Raw genomic sequence first — 12,087 nt, forward strand, 5'->3', positions numbered from 1 at the left:
ACCCCACACTCTAGTTTAAACATCTAGTTAATATACTGTTTGAATTTCTCAGCAAGTAATTCCCTTCCCACCATGGATCCAGAAGAGTGAATGGCACCATGGTTCTGTGTAGTAAAGCTTTTTAAACTTGACTCAGAGTATCCTGAATTAGAGATGCGCACAGGGATATGTTCCTTTGCCATAACTTTGACTTGAATGAATGTTGTAAATATGGTTTGAAACCGAGTGCAAAGGGAATTTCTACATCAGAAACAGGTCAATAACCTCTTCCTTTGTGTTATAATGACTGTTCTTTAGCAGATTCTCTATAATTTCAACCTTTATAAATCTGACTTATTTAATATGACATTCTTCAAAATTCTACTACACAATCAAAATATATGCACAGCTGTAAATTTCTGTCAAGTGTTCCTAATCCAGGCTCTCCTAAACTTTTATATAGCTGCTCTTGTAAGTTTATGGCCTACTGTCCTGTAGAACATGGGATGGCATGCCTTAAAGCAGGGCTTCTCAATGTCAGTCCTCATGGTCCACAATCCAGTCAGGTTTTCAGGATTTCCCCAATGAATATGTATGAGATCTATTTGCATACAATACATACAAATAGTTCTCATGCATATTCATTGAGAAAATCTTGAAACCAACTGTAATTATGAACCTCAAAGGATCAACATTGAGCATTCTCACCTTACAGTCAAACCATTATTTTCAGCTCACATAATTGTCTGGTCAGATCACTAGCTTAACTATAAATTATGAAAGCAAATCATTTCTAAGCATTTGTAAAATCTGAGAAATGGGTCCAGTTTGACCAGATGGGAGTAAAAAAAACCAAACTAGCAATAAGAAAGGAACAACAATCGCAGACAAATTGGATATACCTGCCTGTTATGAAATCCAGTATCCAGTATTCCATCCATCTATAATGATGGATGGAATTCATTAGACCAGCTGCCTTCAAGGCTGTTTGACCTCCAAATAGAAGTTAGACCTAAGATAGGGTGACAAGACTGACCAATATTGAAGAATAAATAGACACCAGAGCAAGTATTTTCAGGACAGCAAAACTCCTGGGAAAAGTCATTATTGATCCCAAATAGTGTCAGTTCTATTTAAAAAGATGTACAGATCAAATGAAAATGTGAAAAGAAAGGCATAGAAGAGAAATTAAATCTCCTTTTCAAGCAAAATGCAAATAGGTCCAATGTTCAGTTATCAGAGCCAAACCAAGATTCAGTCCTAAATATTGTACATGATTTTACCTAAATGCTGACTCCCAAAGCACCTAAAAACTTCATAGACCAAGAGACAGCCAAGACTAAATAAGTCTGATCCCCTTAAAAAGTCAGTGATACCCCATTAGAGCATAGCATCAACTCAAGCCACCAAAGAGATCAAGCCCATCTGAAAAGGCCAGTCTACAACTGCCTCATCTCACAATAGAAACAAACTTTTCTTCAGACCTCCCCACATGCTCCAGGCTCTATGGAGGACTCTTCACAAATAACCATGCTGCAACCTTCCAAGTTTCTTATGGACAGACAGTCTTACTACAGATTTGCTAAATTTGTATGTGCCGATCGCTGATGATAGCAATGGGCACATGAATAAACACAAAAAATCCCCCCCAAACCCCCATCAACAAATTGAGCCACCAAAGTCCAGCAACCCCTCAACTGACCCCCCCCCCCACCCCCAGCAGCAGCAGAAGAGATGCCCACTCCCTCCAACTGCTAAGCAACACCCCACCCCGGCAGAGGGAGGGAAGCCCACTCCCTCCCACTGTCATCAAAAAGCCCCCACCCCATTCAACACCCCCTGACAGTGGGCGAGATGCTCACTTCCTCCCACCACCAAGCAACACACCTCCCTGACACCCCCTGGTAGCGGTAAAGATGCCCACTCCCTCCTGCTCCTACGCAAACCCCCACCCAAGCCCCCGCATATGACGATGACTCCCCGCCCCCCTCCTCCTTCTCTTGCTTACGATGGCTGGCTGGGAGGATGCCTACTCCCTCTGACAAGCAGAACCGCCTCTTCAAAATGGTGGGCCTTCCCCGCCAAGGTGCATCCTGGAATGCAACAGGGAGGGGCCTAAGGCTCTGATTGGTCTAAGTTGTTTAAGACCCTTCCTATGAGGCCATAGGAGGGGCCTTAACCTGGGCCAATAAGAGCCTTAGGCCCCTTTGCATTGCAGTTTCAGAGACTGCTAGAAAACTCTGAAAAGGCCTCGGTAAGCCATTTTGATAATCCACTACTAAAATACATGCATGCTAAACTGGCTGGAACCGGTTTAGTGAGCATGTTAAAGGCAGATTTTAGTTTTGAGAATCTGCCCCTTAGTGATTTACCTAGGGACGAGAGACTTTTGCCCAATTAAATTGCTTATATCTGCCCAAACCAGACAGTACTGTTGAATATTAGCACTAACCACCCCTGCATTATTGGGTTAGCACCAGGGTAGAGCATGTGCAGAGTAGGTATTTTACTGGTTAAGGTGGTAATACTAACATGAAGCTGCCGTTAATGGTCCTGGTGCTGTTTTGAGGCAGAATCATGATAAAGAGAAAGTATGTATTGATCCTGGCCTCAAGACCCCCTAGATCACCAGGGATATCAAAGATAGGCCTAGGAAGACCTACAGGGGTGGGTAGATATGGTTCTGGTCAGGTGGAGGGGGAGAGAAAAATTGGGAGAGGGAGGTGGACTCGGAGAGGGTGAGGTTACCTGTGTCCCCATTTGCAAGGCTGAATATCGGCTGTGACCCACATAAGATTTGGTAGCCAATTCTTTCCAGCATGACCCCAGATATTCAATGCTGGTGCCTAGATATAGCCTTGCACTGAATAATTCAGCCTGTGATAGTGTTTAAAAAACCATTGGCAGCCACTGGCCAAATACGGACAGATGTGTTATATGTTTATTCAAGTTTTCTTTGTACTACAGAAGTCCACACTGAGACTGGTGAATACACATATACGCCATTCACATTTTTGACTATTAATAATAAAAGGGTTGATATTCAAAGTAATTGAGGACTTCCGGTTTGGACTAGAGCAAGATGGTCGCGTGAGCTCCTTGCTCCCACCCCTTTCCTAGTTTATCTCTCAGAATTTGCCTGTTCATTTTGCTTTTTTTCATTTTTTTTTTATCAATTTCAACCTTGCTAACGACTTCTCTGACTTTTAATATATTATGGCTAGCAAAAAATCTAAAACTGATGCACTTCCAGCAAGCAAACGTCTCAAATCGGCTCCCCCCTCCCCTGAGAAGCAGGGCTCTGCCTCAGACCTCGTGGAGGAGATTGACCCGATCTTAACAGAATTGCAGAATATAAAATCCTTAATGAAATCTCACATGGAAATATCACAAGATATGAGAGGAGAACTAGAATTAATTCACACACAGATGGCTGCATCTCAACAGCGTTTCGATTCTTTATCTGACCGAGTCACTGCTGTGGAAAAAGATCTCCCAATAATAAATGCTAACTCGGCAGCCATTTCTAAGCTAACCACTGACCTCGAGGATATGGCGAACCGCAGTCGTAGATCCAATTTAAGAATTCTCGGAATGCCGGAAGGGGCCGAAGGTAATGATACGATAGCCTTCCTGACCTCATGGCTCCCGAAGTTCCTGGACATCGATTTCTCCCCGACTTTAGAGCTTGAACGTGCTCATCGCTCCCCTTCCAGCCTACAGCCAGGGAACAAGCGCCCTCGTCCTTTGGTCGTCAAGGTACTTCGATTCCAGCAAACATTACAAATATTAAATGCTGCAAAAGGAAAGGAATCTATGTTACATCAGGGACGTAAAATCATAATCGTACCCGACCTAGCCCCTGCCACGGCAGCAAAGAGAAAATCCTTCCTCTCCATGCGACAGGATTTGAAAGACCTCGGCGCACAGTATGGGCTCTTCTACCCCGCTAGATTCCGGGTGACTTACCGCAACAAAACAGATAATTACAACGATCCGGAGACCCTGCGTGCATGGATCCAACAGACAAAGATGGGGTAGTCGGTCTCTGACGATCTTAACTGCGGCTCTCAGCACTGGACTCAAACGCTACACCTCATAAGTGATCTGCTATCATGGGCTGCCCAGTTACCTGCTACGATCTCCTTACCGACCTGCCTTTAAAGTTCTGAGTCGACTTATCTCCTAATACACTGCCTTCGACCCACTACCGCCTCTCAAATTGCTTACCAACGGCTCCTCTCTCTGGACTTGTATATACATTCTCCCCGATCTCTCTCACTGCCTGCTCTCTGGCTCCCTGCACAGGATCCTTCACTACGCTGCCCGGTCTCCTGCTGTACTACTTTCATTAATCTGCCTTCAAATTTATGGGTCAAATTATTCCTTCTTACATTGCCTCCGACTCTCTGCAACGTCCTGATCAACATACCAACGGCTTTTCTCTCTGGACTTGATTACATAACATCCCTGATTTCCTTAGCAACATGCTCTCTGGTTTCCTGCACCGGACTCTCCTCTACACTGCCTGGTTTCCTGCTGCGATCTTCCCATCGAACTATCTTCAAGGATTTCGGTTGATTTATCTCCTTTTTCACTGACTATAAATATCTACTATTTTTCATTTGTCATACCAACGGATTTTATTATTGATCTTGATTATACACTCTCTGTTTTTCATGCTGCATGCTTTCTGATTCTCTGCATTAGACTCCTCACCATAGTGCCTGCAAACTCACAGACTTATTACCCCTTTAAACCCTGCCTTGTTGCTATTTAATTTCTTTCCTTATCCTGTACTCTAATCCTCTTCTTTCTGTCTCTTTCTCAACATTATAATTGGATTTACTCTACGATGTTCTTTTGCCCTCATGTCTCCACTTTCCAGCATTTTGGGTTCTTCTCCTTCAGTTTTCTCAAACTTTCTATCTCCTTTAAATGTCTTGTTCTCCTCCTTGCAATGTAGATTCTATTTTCTTTTATCGGAGGTTTTTTCTATCTATCGTTATAACTCTATTATTCACTTCCTCTTCCTATAATCTATTCATAATATGCGTATAATCTGTATATGTTACCTTATATTCTCTCCCCGCCATTTTTACACGTGCCTTCTCTCTCTTGTACTACCTTAACATACTTTTTATATCATTCTTCTTTACTTCCTTTTACTCCCCCAATTCATTAATACTTTGTTCTACTGCTGGTATATTTATATATTATCTTTTCACTTCCCTTTGCCTGTGGCAGTTCCTTCACCCTTACGAGTGTTGCCATGGTAACCTTCGTTTTTCTATCTGCTCTACATTTTTTCTTTCTGTCCCCCCCTTCTTCTTAATACCTCTTCTCATGTAATATAAATTAACTTAAAGTTTTCTACCTCTCTCTTTGCCAATAATTTATTCTTTGAAATATTTTTATTTATTGACATGAAATCCATATTTTAAACTGACCAGATTGATTTACACTATGCTTTATGAAATTATAATTTTCCATCTCTCAAGTATTTATTTCTCATGCACTTATCTCTTATGTATTTATTTCTTATATATTTATCTCCCATGTATTTATCTTTTAGTAGTAAACGTTCAGGTATATAATATTCTCCCTCTCATTGCTTTTAAATATAGATTGCTGCTATTTTATATGTTAATGGGGGTTTTCTTATTTACTGATTAATTTCTCCTCCCCCTATTTGTTTGTCAATGGATGAACCTATATTTTCTTTTCAGAACATATATTACACGCATATTCTCTTCTATCCCCCCTGCTGATGAAATCCTTATTAACCTTTTTATCCATCTCAGTATATGTATTATTTATATAATGCTTTTACTTCCCATTAATTTTTAACACCCACTACAAACTATGGAACCTCTCTGATGAATTCTAAAACTTTTTAACTGTGCCTCATGATAATTAATTATTAGATGAATTCTTTTTTATAATAGATTATATATTATTCATGCTTTTTATTCTATTTCTCTTCCAGATGAATTTTGTATATTCTTTTTATTTTTCTGGATTATGAACTTTTACTGAACTGCCCCACTCTTTATGATTAACTACTCCCTTTTAAATACCTTATTAAGTGCTACCCCCCTGATGAATTTTATATCATTCTTACCCTTGCTTTCATGATTGTTATTCCTCATATATGCTGTATCACCTTATTAATTATGGATGAACTCATGTTTTATACCAAGTTTATTGTTTCCTCATGCTTTTTCCCTTACCCCATTTGTTAATGAATTTCTAATATTCCTCTTTTATTCACCTTTTATATGAATCACTGTTAAATACTTTTATGCTTTTTATCTTCCTTTTTATTGCCCTTCATGACCTATGTTACCCTTCTTGGACAATGTCATAACAACCTTAGTATACTTTTCTCGATTTCATGAATTCTACAGGATAACTTTTACCTATTTATTTATGAATATGTATTATTTGTACTGTATTTCCTTCATTACGCTCCCTCCCTCCTTTTCTTTCAAACATATAACACTTAGTTATTTATTCCAATATAATCTCTCTAATAATGCCTTAACAGCTTTACTTAATAATAAACCTATATTGTCTATAATGTATTGCCTCCAATCGTACCCCCTTTCTCTATTTCATTTAGATAGATGGCATTTTACTTTCTTCCTCATACATTCCCTTTCTTAGCAACATAACTCTTTCTCATTCTACTTCTCTCCTCGTGTTTCAGGTTTAATCTGGGTAGCTGGTTCTATATCTAAGAGTATGTTCCCATTTGTTTTTCTCATGCTATTATCAGGTAGTGTTACACTGCATTAATTCTTTGTTCAGTGCAGCCGCAAATATTAATATTCCTGTTACTTTTCCTAGATTTTTACTATGGCATATCTTTTCTATTTTGCTGCCTGGTTTATTAATTAATTAACATATAATGTTACATGTTCCTCTGGTTATGCATTCACTTCACCAATGGTTTTTTTTTCTCTCATACTAACATCAGATAATGCTATACTGCACTAATTATTTGCCCAGTGTAGCCGCAAATGTTAATGATACTGTTATTTTCTTTTGATTACTACTATGGCATATCTTTTTTATTATACTGTCTGATTTATCAAATTGATTAACATATAATGTTACATGTTCCTCTGGTTATACATTCATTTCACCATTGTTACTTCTTTACCTGCTTTGAATAATAAGGTTCTAAATGACAATTACCATTGATGGTATTTGAATGAAAATTTAACCTTCCCTTTTTCTTCTTTTTTTTTTGCTTTTCATATTAGATATTACTTTACATATTGCATTCATTTCTCTCATGTCTTATATATTGTATCTTGTGCATTATTCAGTTTCTATTGGTACTGATTAACATTTACCATAGTTGGTATATACAGTACATATATGAATCTACGAATGGGTGGTTCTTGTGACTCCCGCTTCACTTGCTTATCAAACTGGTGCTTTCTTTACTCTTCTCTCTATCCTGGAGAGGACTTCTTTTCCTTCCTCACATTCAGGACTCTTTCTTCTTCCTCATGCATACTCTAATTCCAGACGGGGTGGGCATTCCATGCTATATCTTATATGATTTCAGTGCTTTCACATGCTTATATGTCTTCTCTTAAATTAGCATCATGGAACGTCAACGGTCTTAACCAACCTCTTAAATGCAAGAAAATTATAGACTATCTTAAAATGAAAGATTACGACATTCTCTTACTACAGGAGACTCACCTGAATCCTGTAGACTGTTCTAAGCTTCGTATTCCTGGGTTTACCACACATGTATTTTCTCCTGCTTTCCATAAAAAAAGGGGAGTGTCCATTCTTATAAAAACTTCATTACAAGCTCACATCTTACATCAACTATCAGATTCTGAAGGCAGATGGATTGCAATATCCGTTAAGCTCGGTGACTTGTGCTTTTCTATTATAAACATCTATGCTCCAAACATTGACTTACCATCTTTCATGGAATCCTTGAGGGATGTACTACTAGATGTAGCTGATCATCCTTTAATACTTGGCGGGGACTTTAATCTTCCATTAGACACCAATCTAGACAGACATTCTCACTCACAGTACCGTCCCTCTAAAATGCGTTCCGAGCTTCATGATGTTATTCAAGATCTTGGCCTTTGCGATCCGTGGAGACTACTACACCCCGGTGAACGATCCTTCACGTTCTACTCTGCCCCTCACCACTCTTACTCGAGACTGGACTTTTTTCTTATTTCTAAATCTCTTCTCCCTACGATTCGTGCTGCTATTATTCATCCTATCATACTCTCAGATCACGCCCCTATTGGATTACATGTGGAACTACGCCACACGCACCCCAACCGAATTTGGCGGTTAAATACAGCCATTCTCCTAGATTCTGATTTCCAAGAGAAACTTCGAAGCTTTATCGCGGACTTTTTTACTAACAATGTTTCTTCCATTGAATCCTATGCTACCATATGGGAAGCTTTTAAAGCGACCCTCAGAGGTGAAGTAATTAGCTTCTCTGCTTGGAAGCGTAGATCAGATTATTCTAATATGGAGGTGTTAGAGACGGATATCTCCCTACTGGAACGCCAGCAAATCTCAAATAATCTTACTCAAATGTCCCCGGACTTAGTTCAAAAAAAGGTCGAATATAACATTTTATCCCGGCTCAGGGCTCAACAAGACTTTTTAGTGTCCAAAGCCGGCACCTATATATCTGCCAACAAAGCTGGTCGCTCTATGGCTCGCTACTTGGCTAATCGCAAGCAAAGATCTAGAGTGGCAGCACTAGTGAATGCAGATGGCATCCCAGTTACGGACGATAACTCCATATCCCTGCTCTTCACCTCCTTTTATAATGCTCTATACTCCTCGTCCATCAATTCCTCTTCTTGTTCTAGCTCCGCTTTCTTCCAAGACATAATCCATCCTTCCTTGGATAGTTCCCAGGCTTCTTCTCTTGGAGCTCCTATTACAGAAACTGAGATTCTTGAAGCTATAACTTCCCTTTCCTCACATAAATCACCAGGGCCCGATGGACTTCCAATTGAATTCTATAAAACCTTCTCCACTGATCTTATCCCTTGGCTGAAACGTCTTTTTGACTATCTTTTTTCTAATCCTGATGATCAAGGTAATTTCGCGGAAGCGCATATTATTGTTTTACCTAAAGCGGGGAGAGATGAAACACAGGTAGCCAATTATCGGCCTATTTCCTTACTCAACACTGATTGTAAGATATTAGCTAAAGTCCTAGCATCTCGACTGAATGGGATCTTGGGCAATCTCATTCATCCAGATCAGGTTGGATTTATGAAAACACGCTTTATTGGTGATAACGCACGTATTTTCCATTCGGTCCTAGACATTGCTCATTCTACCACTGAACCAATGATAGCTATATCATTGGACGCTGAGAAAGCCTTCGATATGGTCGAGTGGACTCACCTATTTGCAGCTCTCCAATGGTTTGGCTGCGGGCCAGATTTTCTACAATGGATCAAATTACTTTACAATAAACCCTGTTCTAGACTACGGATCAACAACTCTTTATCTACCCCTATCTTTCTCCGTAGAGGTACCCGTCAGGGTTGTCCTTTATCACCCCTCTTATTCAACCTAGCGCTCGAACCTTTACTATTGGCAATCCGCCAACATTCGCATTTAATGGGCATTCCTGTGGGCTCCTCACAAATTAAAACCTTAGCTTACGCTGACGATTTACTGATATTTCTTTCAAAACCAATCTCTTCCATTCCTGTTCTTCTCCAAATAGTGTCTGACTTTTCACATTGCTCCGGTTATCGTATAAACTGGGACAAATCTGAGGTTATGCCTCTTAATGACTCTACTTCACTGGCTGATTGTGGTCCTATCTCGTTCAGATGGGCCAGCTCTTCCCTAAAATATCTCGGTATTCAGTTCCACCATGATATTGATACCATGATGTCTATCAATCTAGCGGCTTTAACAACCAAGATCGACGCATTGGTGAAGAGATGGTCCCCTCTTTCTTTGTTGTGGTGGGGACGTCTTGAGGCTATCAAGATGACTATCACACCGACTGTCAACTACTACCTTTCCATGCTCCCTAGATTTGCCCCCAAGGAGTTCTATAAATCTATTGATAGGACACTTTCAGCCTACCTCTGGTGTAAGAAACCACCTCGCATCTCCCTTAAAATTCTCAAAGCCTCTAAAGAAAATGGGGGCATGGGATTTCCGGATTTTTTTCTTTATCATATTGCCTCGTTTCTGCGATATAGCTCACTTTGGACGTCAGATCCTAATCTCTCTAACGACTTGGCCGCCTGGTTTAGAATCGAACAGCATCTTGTCCATCCGATTCCATTATCTAATTTATCCTTTCTTTCTACTTCCTTATTACCTTGTAAATCTATCATCATACATACCACTCTCCAAGCGATTCAACATTTTGATCGTATCTCCGGATCTGATAGACGCAACACGAAAAGCTCTCCTCTTTGGTACAACCCTTCTTTTTGTATTGGTAATTGCCCTATTCACTGGAGTTCATGGATTAAGAAAGGGATATGGTCTTTAAATCAACTTATTGACAATGGTAAACTTCTCACATTTGCTCAACTCATGGACAGGTTTAGCCTGCCTACAACAGAATGCTATCATTGGATTCAACTCTCTCACTGTCTACATAAATGTTCACCATCCATATTTTCATATGATCATACCTCGCCCTTCCAAATCTCATCGAACTTAGCGCTAAATCTCGGTCATACCACATCCCTTTTTTATAAAGAACTCAGATCACATTTGTATCCTAGATCCAAGAGATCTACTGAAATATGGTTTCCCTACTCCACTTGGCGTGGTTCTGATCAGGACTGGGACCATTATTTCAGCAAAATAATTCGGCCAACTGCCTCTGCAAGTTTATCTCAGTCGCTATACTTCCTTGCTTACAAAGTTTTTTGGACTCCCAACAAGATGTACATAGCTGGCATTAGGGACTCCAATAGGTGTTGGCATTGTGCTTCGGAATTAGGGGACCTCCATCATATGATTTATGCATGTTCCATCCTTCAGGACTTTTGGTCGCAAGTATGGCGTCTTATTCAACACATTCTTCCTATCTCATCTGGGTTCTCCTTCGACATTTTGCTTTATAGAGCATTAGCTGTGTCAGATCCCCTTTCCACCAGTCAACAAGCTCTCCTCAATATCTTAATCGCTTTAACCATTCAAATGATTCTACACAACTGGAAATCCGCAGATTTGCTTAATGTTGTTTTCTGGTGGAACACAGTTCTCATGATTCACTCTTATGAACTAAAAGCTGCTGAATATACAAATCGTTTGCAGCGTGTCTCCAAGATTTGGGATCCTATCCGACATTATTCTCCTTAACCGTTGTCTTTCCTCTATTTTCTCTTGATCTTGTTCAATTCATCCTTCTTTCTTCTTTTCTTCTCTAACCATTATCACAGATTGGCATGGGATGTCCACCCTGTATCTCTCCTTCATCTCCTTCTGTTCCTTACTTAATATCCTTTACTCATTACTACTTTAATGCGGCCCTCCTTTTCCTCTTTCCATTTTCTACCAGATCTACTTCTTTCTCTTCTTTTTCTATCATTCTTCCTTCTATCTAGCGCTCTCCCCTCCAGGTTTCTCAGTGGGTTCTATTGAACCTCCAGGTTTTCTTATGTTTTCGTTCTTTTGCAATGAAAATACTAACATCATACCATATGTATTCTATATTATGCATTCTCCTGTTACCTGGTTGATTCAGTTGAATCTCATTGTTCATTTGTTCATTACATGTTTTTTTCTCTTTTGTACCTAAGTCTTGATTACTTAAAATTCAATAAATATATTTGAAATCGATATTCAAAGTAATTTAACCAGGTAAGAGAGACTTCTACCTGCTTAAATTGTACTGGGTGGCCCAGGAGTTGATATTCAGCAGCACTCTCTGTTTAATACAGGTTCTGACTGCCACCATACTTGCCAGTTAGTGACAGGATGGTATGGGGCAAAGTTAGAAATAGCTGGAAGTTACGCAGGCACTGATGATAATAGTCCGGTGCCCATGTAGGTAACTAGGTCTGCACAAATGATAATCTTAACTTTGCTAGTGACAGCATTTAA

General features: G+C 39.8%; 1 protein-coding gene across 7 annotated transcripts in view; it reads left to right on the plus strand.

Moving 5' to 3' along the window:
* PDE10A (phosphodiesterase 10A) overlaps positions 1-12,087 on the plus strand; it is a 590,210-nt gene that overhangs the window by 482,221 nt on the left and 95,902 nt on the right. The window lies entirely within an intron of this gene.

The sequence above is a fragment of the Geotrypetes seraphini genome, chromosome 3 (genome assembly GCF_902459505.1).
Source record: "Geotrypetes seraphini chromosome 3, aGeoSer1.1, whole genome shotgun sequence".
NCBI lineage: Eukaryota > Metazoa > Chordata > Amphibia > Gymnophiona > Dermophiidae > Geotrypetes > Geotrypetes seraphini.